Source organism: Cupressus sempervirens, chromosome 4, assembly GCF_028749045.1.
Source record: "Cupressus sempervirens isolate cs-2001-9-10 chromosome 4, ASM2874904v1, whole genome shotgun sequence".
NCBI lineage: Eukaryota > Viridiplantae > Streptophyta > Pinopsida > Cupressales > Cupressaceae > Cupressus > Cupressus sempervirens.
In genome coordinates, this window is record NC_143121.1 from 27,241,404 (window position 1) to 27,256,258 (window position 14,855).

Here is a 14,855-nt window from a genome sequence, read left to right on the forward strand (position 1 = left end):
TTCCACATAGTCATACCTTAGCTAATGAAAAGATTGATCAACTGCCAACGTGTCTGACAAATTTCATCATTGATATCTAATGGGGCATACTTGGGACCCACCTTCTTTCTGATGTTGTTGTAGTATCACTTTCCGTTTGGGCGCTATGTCGCTAATGGCAAGGAATATAGATTTTTCAATAGTGCCATAGTGCCCACCATGGATCTAGCAAAACTTGACACCGAAGAAACAACAAGGAAAAGGAGGACCCACCTACCACGCAGCAAAAGGGCACTATGTTGCTATGGTAAAACAATGTGCAACTTCCCATAGTGAGATAGCACCAACTATTGATTTCCCTTAGATCTGACGATGGGGACTTGTGGGCCCGCGAAAACATTAAAATGCACAGGGAAGAAATATCGTAAGGTTATCATAAGGTATTTTGTGCCCCCTTTTGAATATTTAGATATTTAAAACCTGTGAACGTTACTACATTGAATTCAAATGTGGTGATTTTGGCGAGAAGGAAAAAATGACCAACAAATCTGGCGACTCAGAGGGGACGCAAGCCAGCTATGTGTAGATCAGTGACCTTATGCATCCATTGGGCTACAGAGTCAAAAATATGTGGATCCTGTGTATACTGTGAAACCCTAACCCTACCTCTAAGAGGGAAACCCTAAAACTCCTATATCTACAATTGGAACCAGAGACCAAAACCTTCTTCTGCAACCTTCAAAATTTCAAAACTTGCTATGTCACGGAGACAATCCTGTGCTTGTGCACTTCTTGGAAAAAAGGAGAGCTAAAAAAAAGAAACTACTCTACTTATATACATGAAACCTTCAACCTTCATCAGAAGCATGGTTTGAGATAGATCCCATTGACTAGGATGGGCAAAATTTCAGCACTAGGCCTGCTTAACTAAAAAGCATTGGCCTGCTTGCAACTGATAATCAGATAGGAACCACTCCACAATGCATCAAACTTTGAGTGTCTTTCTAGTTTTTCCATATCTGCATCCCATTTCAGAACCAAATCTCCCTCCCTAAAGATTTTGACCTTAGTCTTCCTATCAAAACTCTTTTTAACCTACTTCTGGTGTGTCTCCAGGGTTTGCATAGCTTTACTTCTCTTCTCTTCCAGCTCCATTGGCTTTGCCATTCTTACTGTCATGGCATCATCTTCAATCAACTCCAGCTGATGAGCTAGCTCTAGGGATGGGAACTCCAATAAAATTGGAAGCCTTTCTTCTCTACCATAGACTAACACAAATGGTGAATTCCCTATTGACCTTTTAGGCATTATTCTATCAGCCCACAGTGCAGTCTTTAGTTTTTAATGCCAAAACCTCTAGTTATCTTCTATTTTCCTTTTTATGATTTTGATCAGGTTCTTGTTGGAGGACTCAGCCAAACCATTACCCTCAAGATAGTAATTTGTGGATGTGCTCAAATAGATATTATGATCCACTGCCCATGCACAAATATGAACTCCAATAAAAGATTTTGCATTATCTGAAATAATGGTTGAAGGGGCACCAAACCTAGTCACAATTCTATCAAGGAACTCAACAACTAAAGATTCAATGACATCCTTTAATGTAACTGCCTCTGTCCATCTGGTGAAGTAATCTATAGTAGCTAAAATCCATTTGTGACCTGAATTAGAAGGAGGATTGATAGGACCTATGAAATCTAATCCCCATTGAGCAAAAGGCTGGTCCACTGGAATAGGATGAAGGGGAAGAGTTGCAAGTCTTTGTTTACTAGAGAAGAAAGCACATTTCTCACACTTCCTCACATACCTATGACAATCATGAAACAGGGACGACCAATAATAACCAACCCTCATGATCTTCATTGTAGTTGTCTTTGTTGAGAAGTGGCCACCATCAGGATCATCATGTTCTTTGATCATTCTTTCAGCCTGGTCTGTATCAAGGCATCTTAATAGGGCTCCATTAAAATCTTTTCTAAAGAGGACACCGTCAACTATGACATAAGGAATTGATTATAATCTATACTATCTCCTTTTAGTTCTATCTAATCTTTGAGGGTATCCATTGCCTAATAAGAAATTCATCATATCATCCATCCAACTCCTTGGGTCGCTATTTCTTACCTCTTGTCACTCTATTAGTATCATAGCAGTTTCCTCATCTGGTTCTTGAGATGATAAAATCTGTTTACACAACCCCCTCCCTCTTACCAGCTTGGTAATCTAAATGTCAATATCATATTCCATTACTTTAGTAATCCAGCCAACCCTTTTCTCACTAATATCTTTGCTCAAAAGGAAATCCTTCACGTTGGCATGGGGTACTAACAAATGAATCTTATTATGAGATAGGAGGTGTCTAAATTTCTTTAAAGCTCTAATGACTGAAAGGGCTTCCTTCTATACATAGTTATATTTATCTTCATACTCTTTAAGCCCTTCACTAAAGAAAGCTATGGGCTGCTCATCACCTTTATCATTTCTTTGAGTCAGGATAGCAGAAATGCTTGACTCACCACCTAGGGTATAAAGGATGAAATCTTTCTCAAAATTTTGATTCATGAGAGTAGGGGTTGAGGCTATGGCTATCTTGATCTCTTCAAAACTTTCCTTCCCTTCCTTGGTCCATGCAAAGACCATACCTTTCTTAAGAATAGCTGTAAGAGGTTTCACCATGGTAGCAAGATTAAGGATAAATATTCTCACAAAATTTATCCTACCTAAGAAACTTTGCAGCCCTTTCTTGTGTTTAGGAAGAGGGAGGGCAAGTATTGCTTTTGTTCTCTCTGGATCAATGGTTAAGCCATCCTCAGATACAATATGTCCTAATAATTTTCCTTGGTTAGTAGCAAAGACACACTTTCTTGGGTTAAGAGAAACTCCAAACTCTCTACATCTTAGGAATACCTGTCTTAGATGATCAAAATGATCCTCTACATCCTTTGAATACACTGTAATATCATCAAGGTAAACTAAGACAAACTTGTCAATCAATCTTTTGAAGGCCATCTCCATTGCCTTCTGAAATGTAGCACCTGCATTGGTTAGCCCAAATGGCATCTTACAATAAGCATAGGTACCCCATTTAGTGGTAAATGTAGTCTTGTACCTATCAGACTCTTTAACTAGCACTTGATTGTAGCCAGAAAATCCATCAAGAAATTAAAATCTCTTTGAACCACTCACCTTGGAAAAAATCTACTCCATAGAAGGGAGAGGATAGTAATCTTTAAGGGAAGCTTGGTTAAGGTCCCTAAAGTCCACACATAATCTAATTTCTCTGTTCTTCTTCCTAACAAGGACAAGGTTTGCTACCCATGATGAGTGCTTGATAGGGAAAATTATGTGGGCCTCAATCAATATGGATAGCTCCTTTCTCATTAAGGGTTCAATTTTGGGATTCACTGGTCTCTATTTTTTTCTTAGTAGTTTTACATCATTAATTAAATATATGGTATGCTAAAACAACCTTGGGTCATAGCCCTTTAAGTCATCATATGTCCAAGCAAATACATCATTAAATTCTTGACATAGATGAATAAAATTTTCTTGTTCAATTCCAGAACATACCTTACCCATGTTCAAAGATTTTCCATCAGCAACCATGATTGGAATATGATCATCTTCATCAGCAGCTAGGTTCATGTCTCTACCTCTTGTTTGGTCATCAGGATTGAAAACACTTTCTAAGGTAATGAGACCCTTAGGCAATTTGTTAGAACTGAGATGAATGATTTGGTCACCATACTAATCCTGTAGTCTTGAATGATTTCTCTCTAAAAATTCTACCTCATTCTGCAAGAAGCTCACAATTTTCTCGTCAGACTCAAACACCTGCCAATAGATGTTGTTATGAGGGATGGCAGGCCTTACTACCACTCTGATTTGTTGCTTCTTCTCCTCCTCAAGATTCCCTAGCACATCATAAGATGCACCTATTGCTATAAGTCTATCAGCATATCTATTTTCCTTTCTAGGGATGCTTTGAATATTAAATGCATTGAAACCTTCAAGCAAATCCCATACCCTATTTTTATAAGACTTGAGGAAACCATTCTTGGTGGTATTCTAATTTTTCACTTGATTAACCACCAACTCACTGTCTCCATACACCCTTAAGGCTTGAATTCCTCCTTTTTGAGCAAGTAGGAGACCTTGAATCAAGGATTCATACTCGGCTTGCAACTGAATTGGAGCCTAAAGGAGAAGTAGTACCTTACTTGTGTAGGAGAAATCAACATCACACCAGCCCCTGATCCATTTTTATTCCTTGATCCATCAAAGTACATACTCCATATCCCACTCATATCTTCTTTAGTTTCCACAAGATTCAGAACTAGAGCATCTTTCTCCAATATACAATATGTACTGAGGCCTATCTCAAGGGTTTCTAACATGGGTTGAATTGATACACATTAGCCCATTCATCCAAGAAAAAATCAGGTATCTCTACTAGGGGAGTGGCAGGCTCATTCACTATGTCACTCTCATCCATCTCTAGGATAGGGCAATTCATGTTGATGGGGTTGGGTGTGTAAGATTCTGTATGATGGAGGGATTGAGGCTCTACTATGATTGAAGCATTGGCTCCATATCTCATTTTAAAAGACATATATGACCAATCATAAGATATGTAACCACCTATTTGGGTTGTAAAGTCTCTTGACAGACAGATGGAAAAATATGGCTTGACCTTTGTAATAGAGATATCTTGGGTTATAGTACAACTAGGGCATGCATGTAAGGCCATCTCCACATTCCTAAGGATCCCTATAGTCTTGATATTACTACCATCCAACTGTAATACATCCCTAACAATGGGCTCATATTTCATTCCCAAAGCATTAGCAACACACCTAGGCATCACTGAACTGCTAGCCCCTGAATCAATCAAGCAATTGTGGACTAGTTTGCCCCTTATAATTAGAGAAACATAGAATGGAGGAGGTCTAACCTTCTTACTTGTTTCTACCTCCCTTGACGGTTGTACTAGGCTTGTGGCACTTTCCATGCTGAGTGTCTAATCCTTTGGTTCAATTCTTTCCAATTCTTGCTACAGTAACCTCTTTTGTGTCGGTATAGTAGCAACAACATCCCACATGGAGATATTCACATTTGTCTTCTTCATTTTCTCTACCACATTGAATGGCATAGAAAGTTTTTTGGTAGAACCTTTGGGAGCTACGATTGTATGAGGTTTAGATGGAATAACCTGAGGATCACTTGCATCCTTTCTGCCATGATTTTTCCTTGACTGCTGAAAGGTACTTGATTGATTATTTGCTGCTTGCTCATGAGATATCACATTTGAAGTTGAGGCTTGATTGGGAGGATGGGGGACAACATCTTCCATAGCTCTTCTTTTTCTTCTAGTGTTATGAGCAATGGAATCCTAGTTTACATTACAATGCTCCTCCATTTGATGATTCATAAAAGAGCAATCACCCTATGTTTGCATATCTGATGCATCTTTAAATTGTCCTTCCTAGTATGATTGTTTTGCTACAGGTTCTTGTACTGTCAAAGCCATAAAAGATTCAACCTTCTGACACATACAATAGGCATAGGAGTAGCTATAGGAGGGACAAAAATCTTGATCCTGAGCCATATTGTTTTGAGGGACTATGGCCCTACTTTGGTTTACATTTGAGGTTGAAGCATGGCCACCTTGCCTACTCTAATCAAAAGAATTGTTCCAATGATGAGGATTTGGAGGCCTACCACTGCTTGGAGTTTGATATTGCAATTGGCGAGGCTTACTACCTTGAGCTTGCTATCTTTCTAAAGTCATCACCTTGTTGCTTACTTTCTGCATCATAGAGGAGTTATCCTTCAGCTTCTTCCCATAATCTTGCAATCTTTTCTCTAGGTTCTTTTCTCTTTTATCCATGTTCTACATCAGAGATTGCATCATCTCTTTGATTTCATCTATCCCATTTGAGGATGTGGAAGCTTGAGGGACTAGAGTAAGGGATTGTGATGTACGAGTTGTGGGAAGGGGAGCCATTACTGGTTGATGATTTGAAACATCAAGAAAGAAGGGCATAGGAGGCCTTGGAGCTAGTTTACCTCCTTGTATTAGGATGTTCTCTGATTTTATGGCTATGTCATAAGCATTAGGCAAGGTATCTCCTCCCATAGTTTGGATTGTAGTGGCAATATCACTATTAAAAGCTCTAAGGTAATGCAAGAAGGCATTACTAGGGGTAGGATTCACTAAAGTAGGTATTCTATCCCATGTCTTTTGAAATCTATAATTAAAATCAGTCATACATTCATGGGGGGCTCTTTTTATAGTAGTCAACTGCTCTAAAAGTGACAAATAGTCACTTTTATCTTCAAAATGTTTGCACAATCCTGCTCCTAATCGGTCCCAATCTGTTATAGAACCATGAGCTAAACCTCTATATCGTTGTAGTGCTTTTCCTTTCAAGGATGAGGCTAGGAACCTAACTGCAACATCATCCTCTGTAATACCATGGATATTGTAGACATTTGTAACCTCTTGAATGTGTTCTGAGGGAGAGATAGAAGTTTGACCAGTAAACTCTGGTATACTTTTAAGGGCAGCTACTGGTATGTCATGTCTTTAGGCTAATAAGAGGGGGCTCCCACCATTAAAGGTGGAAAACATATGAGCTCTAGGGAATGCCATATAAACAAGTGATCTATTGATATGTATTGATGGTAGTCTAGGCTAAGATCTAATAGTAGGAGTAGAGATAGATCTTGTAAGTGTATTTTTTACTATTACACTCCTAACTGGTGATAAAGATATTCTAGTCTTCCTTCTTCTAGGGTTTGAAAATGAAAGCTCTTGATACTGAAACTTACCTCTAGAAGATGCCCTTGTTTCAGCTTTGGGCATGAACCATTGCAACTTTGGTCTGGAACCAGATATGTATTTGAAGCTCAGAGTCACCAAGTACTTTGAAGAATGAGCCTCTTGAAGGCTTGAACATCGAAGCCAGTACTATCTCCTCGGTATTGATCTTGAAATCTTCCCTTGTGACACCAGTAGGCTTAAATTTTTTTGAAGATTTTTGTCCCGCCGAGCGTGCCAAAAACTATTGTCACTGAAGTCGGCACCCTTGTCCAAAGTTGCTACCTAAGGATGACCTTGCGAAACATGGAAACAACCTCCAAGCTGTGAGAATTGAACTATGAGGTTGAGTCTCTGGAGAAGGCCGACTTCCTCTTATTATCAGGGTGCACCTAACTATTCTTTGGAGAGGAAAAGGGAGAAGGACAGCATGAAAGAAAATCTACCTAATCTAATCTAAAGAGGTGATGCACCAAAATAGAGTGTTCGGACCAAACCCTGCCCATATATGCACTATTGAACCAGAATGAAACTAAGGATATACACATTCAAACTTGCTTTAATCTAATAATCACATGCAGATTAGAAGACCAAGAGGAATGACACAAGGAAAGAGAGATTCACTTATATTATCATTCATAGGCCAAGGAGATACAGTCATGCAGATCATAGATCTCTACAAAACACCAGTAAGAGGTAAAGAGTTCTTGCACTTTCATACCAATGGTTGAAGGAGATAAGACAAAAAATCATGTAGTTCAAAGGCATAAGGGAATTTACACTAAGAATCTGTAGAGCAGTAACAGAGAAAATAGAGAAAGGTTGACCTTCAAAATTTATATTTTTTTTTCCTTTATAGCTCAAGCATAACTGGGATGTCCTCCAAATATAATTACTTCGCAACAACCTACCATTAAGTCCTCCAGAGAACAATCATGAAGAAAATCTAATTTGGATACAGATCCAGATGCAATGATATCTAATCTTCTATATCAAATAATGCCTTGAGAGAATACAAACGATGCCATAACTATGCTCTGACCAAGTAGATAGGTTGGATCGAGGGGGAGAGTGTCTCTACATGCTTCACATTCACTTCTAGTGGTTGGAATTGATCATGAAGATCATATTCGCATAAAAATTCTTGAATCTCTTCGTTCCTGAGCACTTGAATCAGCAGGGTGAGAAAGTTAACTAAACTCTGCATCCAAAATCGGCTACATGGGCTAATAACCTCCTTTTATCTTTCCATCTCACAAGAGTCCAACGTGGTTGACCATCTCTTTTCATTACTAACTGTGCCAGCCCTCAAACTCCAACTGCGACAATCACATTAATTGCCAGCACATCTAACCATTACTACCTCCACCAGACCCATTGGGACACATGTCACTGAGGTGCTATGTCACTATGCATATCCTCTAGGAACTTTCCCATAGCAAGATAGTGCCTACCATGGATCCGAACTAATCTGAGGATCGTGAAGACTCACCGTATTACTGCACTATCTCCTTAAAATTTTTGGGCCCACGAAACACTTGGCAACCACGTGGCACAACCTGGCATCTTCATCTTGGCATGACCTAGCCCCACCCATCCATGTATCGCTGAGGTGCTATGTCTCTATGGGTAACATCCTCACAACTTTCCATAGCAAGATAGTGCCTACCATCGATTTCCTTAGATCTACAGTGATCAACAAAATGTACAGCTGCACACTGAGTTGGCTGAATGGACCGATGAAAAAACCACCATTGCACTATGACCCACCTAACAACTATCACCGAGGACGAGTTGTAATATTACTTTGGAGAAGGGCAGGCCCATTATGTCATCTGTGCCACGCGTCGTCGAGGCACTATGTCACTATTGATTTCCTAAGATCTAGCAGTGAGCAAGATGGATCTGACCTATTAGTATACCAACCAATAAGAACTAGCCACGTGCCAACTTGTCTAACAAGTCCTCATTTGTGGTCCACCAAATGAAGTAGGACCCACATTCTACACAGTCATACCTTGGCCAATGAAAAGATTGATCAACTACCAACATGTCTGAAAAATTTCATCATTGATATTCGACAGGGCATACTTGGGACCCACCTTCTTTTTGATTTCATCATAATATCACTTTCTGTCTGGGCGCTATGTCGCTAACGACAAGGAATACAAATTTTTTGATAGTGCCATAGCGCCCACCATGGATCTAGCAAAACTCGGCACCGGAGAAACAACAAGGAAAAGGAGGACCCACCTGCCATGTGGCAAAAGGGCACTATGTCGCTATGGAAAAACAATGTGTAACTTCTGATAGTGAGATATCGCCAACCGTTGATTTCCCTTAGATCTGACGATGAGGACTTGCGAGCCCGTGAAAACATTAAAATGCATAGGGAAGAAATATTGTAAGGTTATCATAAGGTATTTTGTGCCCCCTTTTGAATATTTGGATATTTAAAACTTGTGAATGTTACTACGTTGAATTCAAATGTGGTGATTTTGGCAGGAAGGCAAAAATGACCAACAGTTATAATGGGTTCCAAGGTAATACAATTGTATGATTTTAATGTCCTTCATGATTTTAAATATCTAATAAACTATAAGAAAACAAGTCTCAATACATTATAAAAGGGACATAGCTATCCTCCAAGAAACTTGTACATTGATCAATTTTCAAAAACTCGAAAACAACATAGATTTATTTGAAAATTTCAATGTTTGATTTTCATGATTTACATAGTTTGTAGTAAAAAACAACAAAAAAATTGGAAAAATATAATTGTGTTTTCATGAATCTGAAAAAAAAAAAAAGATTTTGTTTTGTCTTTAGTGCATTTCTCCATAAGATTAGCATGTCCCCTAATAACCTATATTAGAACATAGTAAACTTTAATGAAACATGATTTTACTCAGTTTGTGAACCAAGATGCTTTTTTATTTGCATCATAAATTATAAAACTCATTCTTGTTGTGGAAGTACTTTCTTGATACTTTCCCTCTTAGTACATTTCTTAATCCTATCATAAATCCTTGGAAATCTATCCTCAAGCATAAGCTTAAAATCTCCGAGTACTTCATCACTATGAAATAAGCATATCATTAGAGAAAATGCAAAATCTACCATTCCAAAAGTCTTTCCTCCAAATAATGAGTTTCTTCTAAGATTTCTAAGCTTTCTATAAATTTTCGCTTTCCTTCATCTTGTTCTTCTGTCTTGGTTCGAATTAACAACCTCCCTACAATAATAAGCTGAAAAATAAAACACTGTTATAACATGATCCTTTAAAAATCTTACAAGAAATTTAATTTTTAGTTAAATATCAAATATGCTTTTAGCCTCATATACCTTCTTTTCTATAAAATCTACCCAAAACCAAGCCATAGCTCTATCATATGGATCAGATGGTAAGAAAGCATAATCATTACTCCATACCTCATCAATATATTGTAGTATAATGGCAGATTCAACTATAGGCATACCATTTTGAATAAGAGTAGGTACTATTGACCATTCTTAAGGTAATAAAAGCAAGTTTAAAGAAAAACATTTTTGGTGACAAGTTTGACTTTGTTTTAGATTAAGGTAAAAGAAGGTTTTGAAGGGGCCCCGAAACCCATTACATCAAAGATAAAGATAAACCATTAAGCACAACCAAGTTTTAAAAGGACCTAAAACTAGTCAAAAAACTAAACCAGGTTTTGCAGGGACCTGAAACCAGTAGATATGACCAGTAAAATTAACCAAAAGCTCTGAAATTTGAAAGGACAAACAAACTAGAGCAAAGCAGCTACGAAGGCTATCCAAACCATATACCAGAAAACCAGTGACAAGACCATAACACCAACCCAGAAGAACCAGTTAGAATAAGGGAACAAAAGATTATCCTTTTAAAATGAGGTTACCCTTACGCGACCGAAGGGTCATATCTAAAGGGGGAGCAGAAGGCTTAGCCTTCTTCCCTTTAACTGCAATCCAACCGTCCTCAAACTTCGCTGCCTCGGTCACCCAAGTTACTATTAAAATTAAACATGGCAAAGGAAAAATAAAGTTTTTTAACACGACACATATATCGACGGTATAGTAAATGTGAAGTACTATGGCATTAAGTAAAAGACTACATGTATTTGCTAGTTGTTAGATTTGTATGGCGAACTCCAAAGATAATTAGAATGTAGTTAAGGTTGTGGGTATTTTTTGAGATAATTTTTAATCTCTGTGGATATCTTTTGTGAAAGGTTTTTCTTCCCTGCAAGCATGTATAATTTTTGAGGTCTTCCATGAAAGAAGTTCTTTTGATCTTTTGTGTGGTTTATGGCATAGGAAAGTGGGCTTCTCTTCTATGAAACTATGAGCTACCATGAAAGTCTTTTGAAGAAAGATTTTTACTAGGTAAAGTATCAATAATAAACAAATATTTTCTTAGTTTATTTCCTGTTCATGTACTTACATTTGATCTCTTTTTTTTTGCATGAGTGCCTGGGGCAAAAATAATAAGTTTTTCATTCAGGAATAAAGGAGGACTTCAAATGAGGGTTTTTGTGTAAACAATGGCAATCAAAATAGCGGAGGTAAAAGAAAATTTTTATAAGTATGCATGCTTAGGTGAGAAGTATGGATTTCAGATTTCTTGAAGAATTTTTTTTTCTAGTTTCAAAAAGGATTGAAAAAAACAAAGTCAACCAAGGGTTTCAAAGATTTTTTTATATAGTGAGATATATATCATTTCTTTTCAAAGGATTATTTCAGATTTGGTTTTGAAATAAAGTTTTTCAGAGGGAAATTTGTAAACCCTAGTTGATAGTTTTTTTAAAAAAAGGCTAAAGGGTTTCATTTGTTTCAAATGATATTTTTTTGAAAGAAAAAGATGAAAATGATTGTTAGTGGTTTTTCAAAGAAAAAATATTTTTGTTTGATATAGTTTCAATTTTTTTAAATATAATGGGGTCATTGTTTTGAACCCTAAAAATGACAATTTTTGAAGATTTCTTCAATTTGTTGAAAAGGCATTTCTTTGATGGTTTCAAATACAAAATCCTACTTGGATTCATATGGCTGACAGTTTAAAGAACATGGACAAATTCGAGGCTTATCAGTTGGTTTTAATAATAACATTTCAAAGGGGTTTTGAAAATGACCCTAATTGGTTTAGTTGGTTCTATAACTGATTCATTTCAAAATTCATCTCTATATATAGAGAACATTGTAAAATCTAAAATGAATGTGTGTGGAAAACGTATTAAAGAGAGACACAAATACATCTGAGGAAACCTTGAAAAGAGTTGTATTTAAAAGCTATATTATAAGCTTGTATACATGTATAGATGCAACATATACATTTGTATGTGTATATGAGATTGTAAGAATAGAAAGAGATATAAAGGTTTGACCACCCTGAGCAGTTATTACTACTGATTGTTAAGGAGTTGAAGCTCAATAAAGATTATAGCTTCATGGAGTGGTTTTTCTCCTTATGAAAAATCCTATTTGAGGAATTTTGAGGGTTTCTCACTCCGCAAAATACGTGTCTCTATACTTTGTGAGTTGGTATTTCTTTCTGGTCATTGTGAATGTTTTTAATTTCCAACACAGTTTTATATCTAGTTATGAATTGTTAAAGGATTGAAATTAGTTTTTTGAATTAAATTTGTATAGTTCTGATTCACCCCCTCTCGGAACTCTAACACTTCCAACAAGTGGTATCAAAGCATAGGATCCCTTTTAGGAATTGTTCCAAGGATATTATGTGGAAGTTATGGCACAAGCTGAAGGAGCTTCCCTTAATAGGGCTCTACTATTTGATGGAAATTATTATGTTTTTGGAAAGTAATGATGGACGCCTTTATACACTCTTTAGATATAAGAATGTGGGATGTTGTTATTACACAATATATTGTCCCACCAATAGTCCCTATTGATGCAAATGATAAATTGACATTTGAATTAGATAAAAAGGTAAGATATGCCCTTCTTTGTGGTCTCACAAAAGATGTTTTTGGTAAAGTTGTATATTGGAGGTTAGTAAATGACATTTGGGTCAAACTTAAAACAATCTATCAAGGAGATGAAAAAGTAAAAGAATCTAAACTGCTAACTCTCAAAACATAGTTTGATAATCTAAAAATTAATGAAGATCAAACCATTACAGCATACTTCTTAAGAATTGATGAAGTAATCAATGCTAGAAAGGGTCTAGGTGAACAGATAGAAGAACATGATATAGTTTTAAAAGTCATTAGGTCAGTATTACCTAAATTTGAATCTAAAATATCTACACCAGAAGAAAAGAAAAGCTTTTCAAAAATGACCATGCATCAATTACAAGGAACTCTAACTGCATATGAAATGAGGATTAGCAATCAAGCTAGTTCCTCATCAAAAGAAATAGCTTTTAATGATAAAAAAAATGATGAGAGTGATTTAGACCTAACAGATGATTTAGAAGCATTTCTTGTCAAAAGAATGAGAAAGAAGTACAAAGGAAACCCTAAATGTTTCAGCTGTGGTCAGTTAGGACATTTTTCTGCAAAATATCGAAATGTTGAACTAGAAGATTGTGATGAGAAAAATAAAAAGTTTTCTAAAAAGAAACCTTGGAATCAAAACAAAAGATTCAAGGATTTCAAAAAGAAAAGTTTTCTGTCTAAAGAAGATTCAAACAAAGAATCTAGTGATATTGATGAAGAAGGGGAAAGAATGTTCTTGGCTGAAATAGTCCACAACCCTAAACCTAAAACTAGTGAATTTGAATCTTCATCTGATTTAGATAAAGAAATAGATCTTGAAGAAGAAATTCTAAAGTCTTTGTAGGAACTTAAAAGATTAAAGAAGTTAATTTCAAATCATGAAACTGAAAATCAAAAACTTCAAGAAGAAGTAAAAGAAACAAATTTGATTATAGAAAATAAAAAATTCTTACTTGAAGAAAAGGATAAGAAATTGATTGCTTTGCAAAGCTCATCCAAAGAGTCTTTAAATCAAAAAACCAAATTCTTCTTCAATGGTTATTGTTTCAACTGTAATGCTTTTGGGCACAAGGTTATTTTCTGTGAAAACATCACAAATCAAGACAAAAGAAAAATTATCAGGTGCTTTAGATGTTTTCACTATGGCCATTATGCAAATCAATGCAAATTGAACTTGAGACCTAAACAAATCTAGAAGCAAGTAAAGACAATTGAAAAGTCTTTAATTGTTGAAACAACCCTATTTTCTCAAAAACCTACAACATGGGTTTTGGATAGTGGTTGCTCACACCATATGATTGGGTGTAAAAAAAAATTCAAAACCATGGAAGATTTTGATGGAGGGTTTGTATGGTTTGGTGATAATTTAGGAGCCTATATAATCGTAAGAGGCTCAAGAATTTTAAACAAGGATACATCAATTCATGATGTATACTTTGTTGAAGGTTTAAAACATAACCTTTTGAGTGTTAGTCACATTTGTGATAGTGAGTACTCTATTTCTTTTAATGCAAAAGGATGCTATATCAAAAATGAAGGGATAGAGTCATTGCAAGTGGATTAAGAATAGGTGGAAATCTTTATAACCTAATTTATTCTACTCTTCAAGAGACTTCATTTGTTAATACTTGTCTTATGAGTCAAATAGAAGAGAATTGGTTGTCGCATAAGAGATTGGGACACCTAAACTTTGATAATCTTGCTAGAATTAGTAAGAACAAAAAGGTTAGAGGACTACCACAAATAACCAAACCAACAAGTATCTGTGAAGAATGTATTAAAGGCAAACAAATGAGAGTATCTTTAAAAAAAAAAGAATATTCATCAAATAGACCACCTGAGCTAGTACATACTGATCTGTGTGGTCCAACTAAAACTGCATCTTTAAATGGTGAAAAATATTTCATACTATTCATAGATGATATTCAAGAATGGTTTGGGTAACATTTCTGAAATATAAATAAAAAACCTTTGACCATTTTAAAATTATTCAAAAAAATGGTAGAAAGAGAGATTGACTTAAAACTAAAATGTTTAAGATCAGATAGGGGAGGAGAATTCACCTCTTAGGAATTCATTGAGTATTG

At 36.1% G+C, this 14,855-nt stretch overlaps 1 pseudogene; it reads right to left on the bottom strand.

The window, feature by feature from the left end:
* Positions 1-9,763: 9,763 nt before the first annotated feature.
* The window catches only part of LOC149559778 (glutathione S-transferase U21-like), a 34,180-nt pseudogene continuing 29,088 nt past the window's right edge, over positions 9,764-14,855 (bottom strand).